This window comes from Lissotriton helveticus, chromosome 12, assembly GCF_964261635.1.
Source record: "Lissotriton helveticus chromosome 12, aLisHel1.1, whole genome shotgun sequence".
NCBI lineage: Eukaryota > Metazoa > Chordata > Amphibia > Caudata > Salamandridae > Lissotriton > Lissotriton helveticus.
In genome coordinates, this window is record NC_136073.1 from 916032095 (window position 1) to 916040777 (window position 8683).

Genomic DNA, 8683 nt, shown 5'->3' on the forward strand with positions numbered 1-8683 from the left:
TCTCTCAGCTCCCTCCTCACACTCTGTGTGCTCTGAGTCTGGTCACTAGTGTGCCTCTCTCGGCTCCCTCCTCATACTCTGTGTGCTCTGAGTCTGGTCACTAGTGTGCCTCTCTCGGCCACTCTCCTCATACTCTGTGTGCTCTGAGTCTGGTCGCTAGTGTGCCTCTCTCGGCTCCCTCCCCACACTCTGTGTGCCCTGAGTCTGGTCACTCGTGTGCCTCTCTCGTTTCCCTCCTCATACTCTGTGTGCTCTGAGTCTGGTCACTTGTGTGCCTCTCTCTGCTCCCTCCTCATACTCTGTGTGCTCTGAGTCTGGTCACTCGTGTGCCTCTCTCGGCTCCCTCCTCATACTCTGTGTGCTCTGAGTCTGGTCACTAGTGTGCCTCTCTCTGCTCCCTCCTCATACTCTGTGTGCTCTGAGTCTGGTCACTCGTGTGCCTCTCTCGGCTCCCTCCTCATACTCTGTGTGCTCTGAGTCTGGTCACTAGTGTGCCTCTCTCTGCTCCCTCCTCATACTCTGTGTGCTCTGAGTTTGGTCACTCGTGTGCCTCTCTCCGCCCTCCTCATACTCTGTGTGCTCTGAGTCTGGTCACTAGTGTCCCTCCCTCGGCTCCCTCCTTATACTCTGTGTGCTCTGAGTCTGGTCAGTAGTGTGCCTCTCTCGGCTCCCTCCTCATACTCTGTGTGCTCTGAGTCTGGTCACTAGTGTGCCTCTCTCGGCTCCCTCCTCATACTCTGTGTGCTCTGAGTCTGGTCACTAGTGTGCCTCTCTCGGCTCCCTCCTCATACTCTGTGTGCTCTGACTCTGGTCACTAGTGTGCCTCTCTCGGCTCCCTCCTCATACTCTGTGTGCTCTGAGTCTGGTCACTCGTGTGCCTCTCTCGGCTCCCCTCATACTCTGTGTGCTCTGAGTCTGGTCACTAGTGTGCCTCTCTCGGCTCCCTCCTCATACTCTGTGTGCTCTGAGTCTGGTCACACGTGTGCCTCTCTCGGCTCCCTCCTCATACTCTGTGTGCTCTGAGTCTGGTCACTAGTGTGCCTCTCTCGGCTCTCCTCATACTCTGTGTGCTCTGAGTCTGGTCACTAGTGTGCCTCTCTCGGCTCCCTCCTCATACTCTGTGTGCTCTGAGTCTGGTCACTAGTGTGCCTCTCTCTCCCCCCTCCTCATACTCTGTGTGCTCTGAGTCTGGTCTCTAGTGTGCCTCTCTCGGCTCCCTCCTCATACTCTGTATGCTCTGAGTCTGGTCACTAGTGTGCCTCTCTCGGCTCCCTCCTCATACTCTGTGTGCTCTGAGTCTGGTCACTAGTGTGCCTCTCTCGTCTCCCTCCTCATACTCTGTGCGCTCTCAGTCTGGTCGCTAGTGTGCCTCTCTCGTCTCCCTCCTCATATTCTGTGTGCTCTGAGTCTGGTCACTAGTGTGCCTCTCTCCGCCCTCCTCATACTCTGTGTGCTCTGAGTCTGGTCACTAGTGTGCCTCTCTCTGCCCTCCTCATACTCTGTGTGCTCTGAGTCTGGTCACTAGTGTGCCTCTCTCTGCTCCCTCCTCATACTCTGTGTGCTCTGAGTCTGGTCACTAGTGTGCCTCTCTCAGCTTCCTCCTCACACTCTGTGTGCTCTGAGTCTGTCACTAGTGTGCCTCTCTCAGCTTCCTCCTCACAATCTGTGTGCTCTGAGTCTGTCACTAGTGTGCCTCTCTCAGCTCCCTCCTCATACTCTGTGTGCTCTGAGTCTGGTCACTAGTGTGCCTCTCTCAGCTTCCTCCTCACACTCTGTGTGCTCTGAGTCTGTCACTAGTGTGCCTCTCTCAGCTCCCTCCTCATACTCTGTGTGCTCTGAGTCTGGTCACTAGTGTGCCTCTCTCGGCTCCCTCCTCATACTCTGTGTGCTCTGAGTCTGGTCACTCGTGTGCCTCTCTCAGCTCCCTCCTCATACTCTATGTGCTCTGAGTCTGGTCACTCGTGTGCCTCTCTCGGCTCCCTCCTCATACTCTGTGTGCTCTGAGTCTGGTCACTAGTGTGCCTCTCTCTGTCCTCCTCATACTCTGTGTGCTCTGAGTCTGGTCACTAGTGTGCCTCTCTCTGTCCTCCTCATACTCTGTGTGCTCTGAGTCTGGTCACTAGTGTGCCTCTCTCGGCTCCCTCCTCATACTCTGTGTGCTCTGAATCTGGTCACTAGTGTGCCTCTCTCGGCCAATCTCCTCATACTCTGTGTGCTCTGAGTCTGGTCACTCGTGTGCCTCTCTCGGCTCTCCTCATACTCTGTGTGCTCTGAGTCTGGTCACTAGTGTGCCTCTCTCTGCCCTCCTCATACTCTGTGTGCTCTGAGTCTGGTCACTAGTGTGCCTCTCTCGGCTCCCTCCTCACACTCTGTGTGCTCTGAGTCTGTCACTAGTGTGCCTCTCTCAGCTCCCTCCTCATACTCTGTGTGCTCTGAGTCTGGTCACTAATGTGCCTCTCTCTGTCCTCCTCATACTCTGTGTGCTCTGAGTCTGGTCACTAGTGTGCCTCTGTCGGCTCCCTCCTCATACTCTGTGTGCTCTGAATCTGGTCACTAGTGTGCCTCTCTCGGCCAATCTCCTCATACTCTGTGTGCCCTGAGTCTGGTCACTCGTGTGCCTCTCTCGGCTCCCCTCATACTCTGTGTGCTCTGAGTCTGGTCACTAGTGTGCCTCTCTCGGCTCCCTCCTCATACTCTGTGTGCTCTGAGTCTGGTCACTCGTGTGCCTCTCTCGGCTCCCTCCTCATACTCCGTGTGCTCTGAGTCTGGTCACTAGTGTGCCTCTCTCGGCTCCCTCCTCATACTCTGTGTGCTCTGAGTCTGGTCACTAGTGTGCCTCTCTCTGCCCTCCTCATACTCTGTGTGCTCTGAGTCTGGTCACTAGTGTGCCTCTCTCGGCTCCCTCCTCATACTCTGTGTGCTCTGAGTCTGGTCACTAGTGTGCCTCTTTCGGCTCCCTCCTCATACTCTGTGTGCTCTGAGTCTGGTCACTAGTGTGCCTCTCTCTGCCCTCCTCATACTCTGTGTGCTCTGAGTCTGGTCACTAGTGTGCCTCTCTCGGCTCTCCTCATACTCTGTGTGCTCTGAGTCTGGTCACTAGTGTGCCTCTCTCCGCCCTCCTCATACTCTGTGTGCTCTGAGTCTGGTCACTAGTGTGCCTCTCTCTGCCCTCCTCATACTCTGTGTGCTCTGAGTCTGGTCACTAGTGTGCCTCTCTCTGCTCCCTCCTCATACTCTGTGTGCTCTGAGTCTGGTCACTAGTGTGCCTCTCTCAGCTTCCTCCTCACACTCTGTGTGCTCTGAGTCTGTCACTAGTGTGCCTCTCTCAGCTTCCTCCTCACAATCTGTGTGCTCTGAGTCTGTCACTAGTGTGCCTCTCTCAGCTCCCTCCTCATACTCTGTGTGCTCTGAGTCTGGTCACTAGTGTGCCTCTCTCAGCTTCCTCCTCACACTCTGTGTGCTCTGAGTCTGTCACTAGTGTGCCTCTCTCAGCTCCCTCCTCATACTCTGTGTGCTCTGAGTCTGGTCACTAGTGTGCCTCTCTCGGCTCCCTCCTCATACTCTGTGTGCTCTGAGTCTGGTCACTCGTGTGCCTCTCTCAGCTCCCTCCTCATACTCTATGTGCTCTGAGTCTGGTCACTCGTGTGCCTCTCTCGGCTCCCTCCTCATACTCTGTGTGCTCTGAGTCTGGTCACTAGTGTGCCTCTCTCTGTCCTCCTCATACTCTGTGTGCTCTGAGTCTGGTCACTAGTGTGCCTCTCTCTGTCCTCCTCATACTCTGTGTGCTCTGAGTCTGGTCACTAGTGTGCCTCTCTCGGCTCCCTCCTCATACTCTGTGTGCTCTGAATCTGGTCACTAGTGTGCCTCTCTCGGCCAATCTCCTCATACTCTGTGTGCTCTGAGTCTGGTCACTCGTGTGCCTCTCTCGGCTCTCCTCATACTCTGTGTGCTCTGAGTCTGGTCACTAGTGTGCCTCTCTCTGCCCTCCTCATACTCTGTGTGCTCTGAGTCTGGTCACTAGTGTGCCTCTCTCGGCTCCCTCCTCACACTCTGTGTGCTCTGAGTCTGTCACTAGTGTGCCTCTCTCAGCTCCCTCCTCATACTCTGTGTGCTCTGAGTCTGGTCCCTAATGTGCCTCTCTCTGTCCTCCTCATACTCTGTGTGCTCTGAGTCTGGTCACTAGTGTGCCTCTGTCGGCTCCCTCCTCATACTCTGTGTGCTCTGAATCTGGTCACTAGTGTGCCTCTCTCGGCCAATCTCCTCATACTCTGTGTGCCCCGAGTCTGGTCACTCGTGTGCCTCTCTCGGCTCCCCTCATACTCTGTGTGCTCTGAGTCTGGTCACTAGTGTGCCTCTCTCGGCTCCCTCCTCATACTCTGTGTGCTCTGAGTCTGGTCACTCGTGTGCCTCTCTCGGCTCCCTCCTCAGACTCCGTGTGCTCTGAGTCTGGTCACTAGTGTGCCTCTCTCGGCTCCCTCCTCATACTCTGTGTGCTCTGAGTCTGGTCACTAGTGTGCCTCTCTCTGCCCTCCTCATACTCTGTGTGCTCTGAGTCTGGTCACTAGTGTGCCTCTCTCGGCTCCCTCCTCATACTCTGTGTGCTCTGAGTCTGGTCACTAGTGTGCCTCTTTCGGCTCCCTCCTCATACTCTGTGTGCTCTGAGTCTGGTCACTCGTGTGCCTCTCTCAGCTCCCTCCTCACACTCTGTGTGCTCTGAGTCTGGTCACTAGTGTGCCTCTCTCGGCTCCCTCCTCATACTCTGTGTGCTCTGAGTCTGGTCACTAGTGTGCCTCTCTCGGCCACTCTCCTCATACTCTGTGTGCTCTGAGTCTGGTCGCTAGTGTGCCTCTCTCGGCTCCCTCCCCACACTCTGTGTGCCCTGAGTCTGGTCACTCGTGTGCCTCTCTCGTTTCCCTCCTCATACTCTGTGTGCTCTGAGTCTGGTCACTTGTGTGCCTCTCTCTGCTCCCTCCTCATACTCTGTGTGCTCTGAGTCTGGTCACTCGTGTGCCTCTCTCGGCTCCCTCCTCATACTCTGTGTGCTCTGAGTCTGGTCACTAGTGTGCCTCTCTCTGCTCCCTCCTCATACTCTGTGTGCTCTGAGTCTGGTCACTCGTGTGCCTCTCTCGGCTCCCTCCTCATACTCTGTGTGCTCTGAGTCTGGTCACTAGTGTGCCTCTCTCTGCTCCCTCCTCATACTCTGTGTGCTCTGAGTCTGGTCACTCGTGTGCCTCTCTCCGCCCTCCTCATACTCTGTGTGCTCTGAGTCTGGTCACTAGTGTCCCTCCCTCGGCTCCCTCCTTATACTCTGTGTGCTCTGAGTCTGGTCAGTAGTGTGCCTCTCTCGGCTCCCTCCTCATACTCTGTGTGCTCTGAGTCTGGTCACTAGTGTGCCTCTCTCGGCTCCCTCCTCATACTCTGTGTGCTCTGAGTCTGGTCACTAGTGTGCCTCTCTCGGCTCCCTCCTCATACTCTGTGTGCTCTGACTCTGGTCACTAGTGTGCCTCTCTCGGCTCCCTCCTCATACTCTGTGTGCTCTGAGTCTGGTCACTCGTGTGCCTCTCTCGGCTCCCCTCATACTCTGTGTGCTCTGAGTCTGGTCACTAGTGTGCCTCTCTCGGCTCCCTCCTCATACTCTGTGTGCTCTGAGTCTGGTCACACGTGTGCCTCTCTCGGCTCCCTCCTCATACTCTGTGTGCTCTGAGTCTGGTCACTAGTGTGCCTCTCTCGGCTCTCCTCATACTCTGTGTGCTCTGAGTCTGGTCACTAGTGTGCCTCTCTCGGCTCCCTCCTCATACTCTGTGTGCTGTGAGTCTGGTCACTAGTGTGCCTCTCTCTCCCCCCTCCTCATACTCTGTGTGCTCTGAGTCTGGTCTCTAGTGTGCCTCTCTCGGCTCCCTCCTCATACTCTGTATGCTCTGAGTCTGGTCACTAGTGTGCCTCTCTCGGCTCCCTCCTCATACTCTGTGTGCTCTGAGTCTGGTCACTAGTGTGCCTCTCTCGTCTCCCTCCTCATACTCTGTGCGCTCTCAGTCTGGTCGCTAGTGTGCCTCTCTCGTCTCCCTCCTCATATTCTGTGTGCTCTGAGTCTGGTCACTAGTGTGCCTCTCTCCGCCCTCCTCATACTCTGTGTGCTCTGAGTCTGGTCACTAGTGTGCCTCTCTCTGCCCTCCTCATACTCTGTGTGCTCTGAGTCTGGTCACTAGTGTGCCTCTCTCTGCTCCCTCCTCATACTCTGTGTGCTCTGAGTCTGGTCACTAGTGTGCCTCTCTCAGCTTCCTCCTCACACTCTGTGTGCTCTGAGTCTGTCACTAGTGTGCCTCTCTCAGCTTCCTCCTCACAATCTGTGTGCTCTGAGTCTGTCACTAGTGTGCCTCTCTCAGCTCCCTCCTCATACTCTGTGTGCTCTGAGTCTGGTCACTAGTGTGCCTCTCTCAGCTTCCTCCTCACACTCTGTGTGCTCTGAGTCTGTCACTAGTGTGCCTCTCTCAGCTCCCTCCTCATACTCTGTGTGCTCTGAGTCTGGTCACTAGTGTGCCTCTCTCGGCTCCCTCCTCATACTCTGTGTGCTCTGAGTCTGGTCACTCGTGTGCCTCTCTCAGCTCCCTCCTCATACTCTATGTGCTCTGAGTCTGGTCACTCGTGTGCCTCTCTCGGCTCCCTCCTCATACTCTGTGTGCTCTGAGTCTGGTCACTAGTGTGCCTCTCTCTGTCCTCCTCATACTCTGTGTGCTCTGAGTCTGGTCACTAGTGTGCCTCTCTCTGTCCTCCTCATACTCTGTGTGCTCTGAGTCTGGTCACTAGTGTGCCTCTCTCGGCTCCCTCCTCATACTCTGTGTGCTCTGAATCTGGTCACTAGTGTGCCTCTCTCGGCCAATCTCCTCATACTCTGTGTGCTCTGAGTCTGGTCACTCGTGTGCCTCTCTCGGCTCTCCTCATACTCTGTGTGCTCTGAGTCTGGTCACTAGTGTGCCTCTCTCTGCCCTCCTCATACTCTGTGTGCTCTGAGTCTGGTCACTAGTGTGCCTCTCTCGGCTCCCTCCTCACACTCTGTGTGCTCTGAGTCTGTCACTAGTGTGCCTCTCTCAGCTCCCTCCTCATACTCTGTGTGCTCTGAGTCTGGTCACTAATGTGCCTCTCTCTGTCCTCCTCATACTCTGTGTGCTCTGAGTCTGGTCACTAGTGTGCCTCTGTCGGCTCCCTCCTCATACTCTGTGTGCTCTGAATCTGGTCACTAGTGTGCCTCTCTCGGCCAATCTCCTCATACTCTGTGTGCCCTGAGTCTGGTCACTCGTGTGCCTCTCTCGGCTCCCCTCATACTCTGTGTGCTCTGAGTCTGGTCACTAGTGTGCCTCTCTCGGCTCCCTCCTCATACTCTGTGTGCTCTGAGTCTGGTCACTCGTGTGCCTCTCTCGGCTCCCTCCTCAGACTCCGTGTGCTCTGAGTCTGGTCACTAGTGTGCCTCTCTCGGCTCCCTCCTCATACTCTGTGTGCTCTGAGTCTGGTCACTAGTGTGCCTCTCTCTGCCCTCCTCATACTCTGTGTGCTCTGAGTCTGGTCACTAGTGTGCCTCTCTCGGCTCCCTCCTCATACTCTGTGTGCTCTGAGTCTGGTCACTAGTGTGCCTCTTTCGGCTCCCTCCTCATACTCTGTGTGCTCTGAGTCTGGTCACTCGTGTGCCTCTCTCAGCTCCCTCCTCACACTCTGTGTGCTCTGAGTCTGGTCACTAGTGTGCCTCTCTCGGCTCCCTCCTCATACTCTGTGTGCTCTGAGTCTGGTCACTAGTGTGCCTCTCTCGGCCACTCTCCTCATACTCTGTGTGCTCTGAGTCTGGTCGCTAGTGTGCCTCTCTCGGCTCCCTCCCCACACTCTGTGTGCCCTGAGTCTGGTCACTCGTGTGCCTCTCTCGTTTCCCTCCTCATACTCTGTGTGCTCTGAGTCTGGTCACTTGTGTGCCTCTCTCTGCTCCCTCCTCATACTCTGTGTGCTCTGAGTCTGGTCACTCGTGTGCCTCTCTCGGCTCCCTCCTCATACTCTGTGTGCTCTGAGTCTGGTCACTAGTGTGCCTCTCTCTGCTCCCTCCTCATACTCTGTGTGCTCTGAGTCTGGTCACTCGTGTGCCTCTCTCGGCTCCCTCCTCATACTCTGTGTGCTCTGAGTCTGGTCACTAGTGTGCCTCTCTCTGCTCCCTCCTCATACTCTGTGTGCTCTGAGTCTGGTCACTCGTGTGCCTCTCTCCGCCCTCCTCATACTCTGTGTGCTCTGAGTCTGGTCACTAGTGTCCCTCCCTCGGCTCCCTCCTTATACTCTGTGTGCTCTGAGTCTGGTCAGTAGTGTGCCTCTCTCGGCTCCCTCCTCATACTCTGTGTGCTCTGAGTCTGGTCACTAGTGTGCCTCTCTCGGCTCCCTCCTCATACTCTGTGTGCTCTGAGTCTGGTCACTAGTGTGCCTCTCTCGGCTCCCTCCTCATACTCTGTGTGCTCTGACTCTGGTCACTAGTGTGCCTCTCTCGGCTCCCTCCTCATACTCTGTGTGCTCTGAGTCTGGTCACTCGTGTGCCTCTCTCGGCTCCCCTCATACTCTGTGTGCTCTGAGTCTGGTCACTAGTGTGCCTCTCTCGGCTCCCTCCTCATACTCTGTGTGCTCTGAGTCTGGTCACACGTGTGCCTCTCTCGGCTCCCTC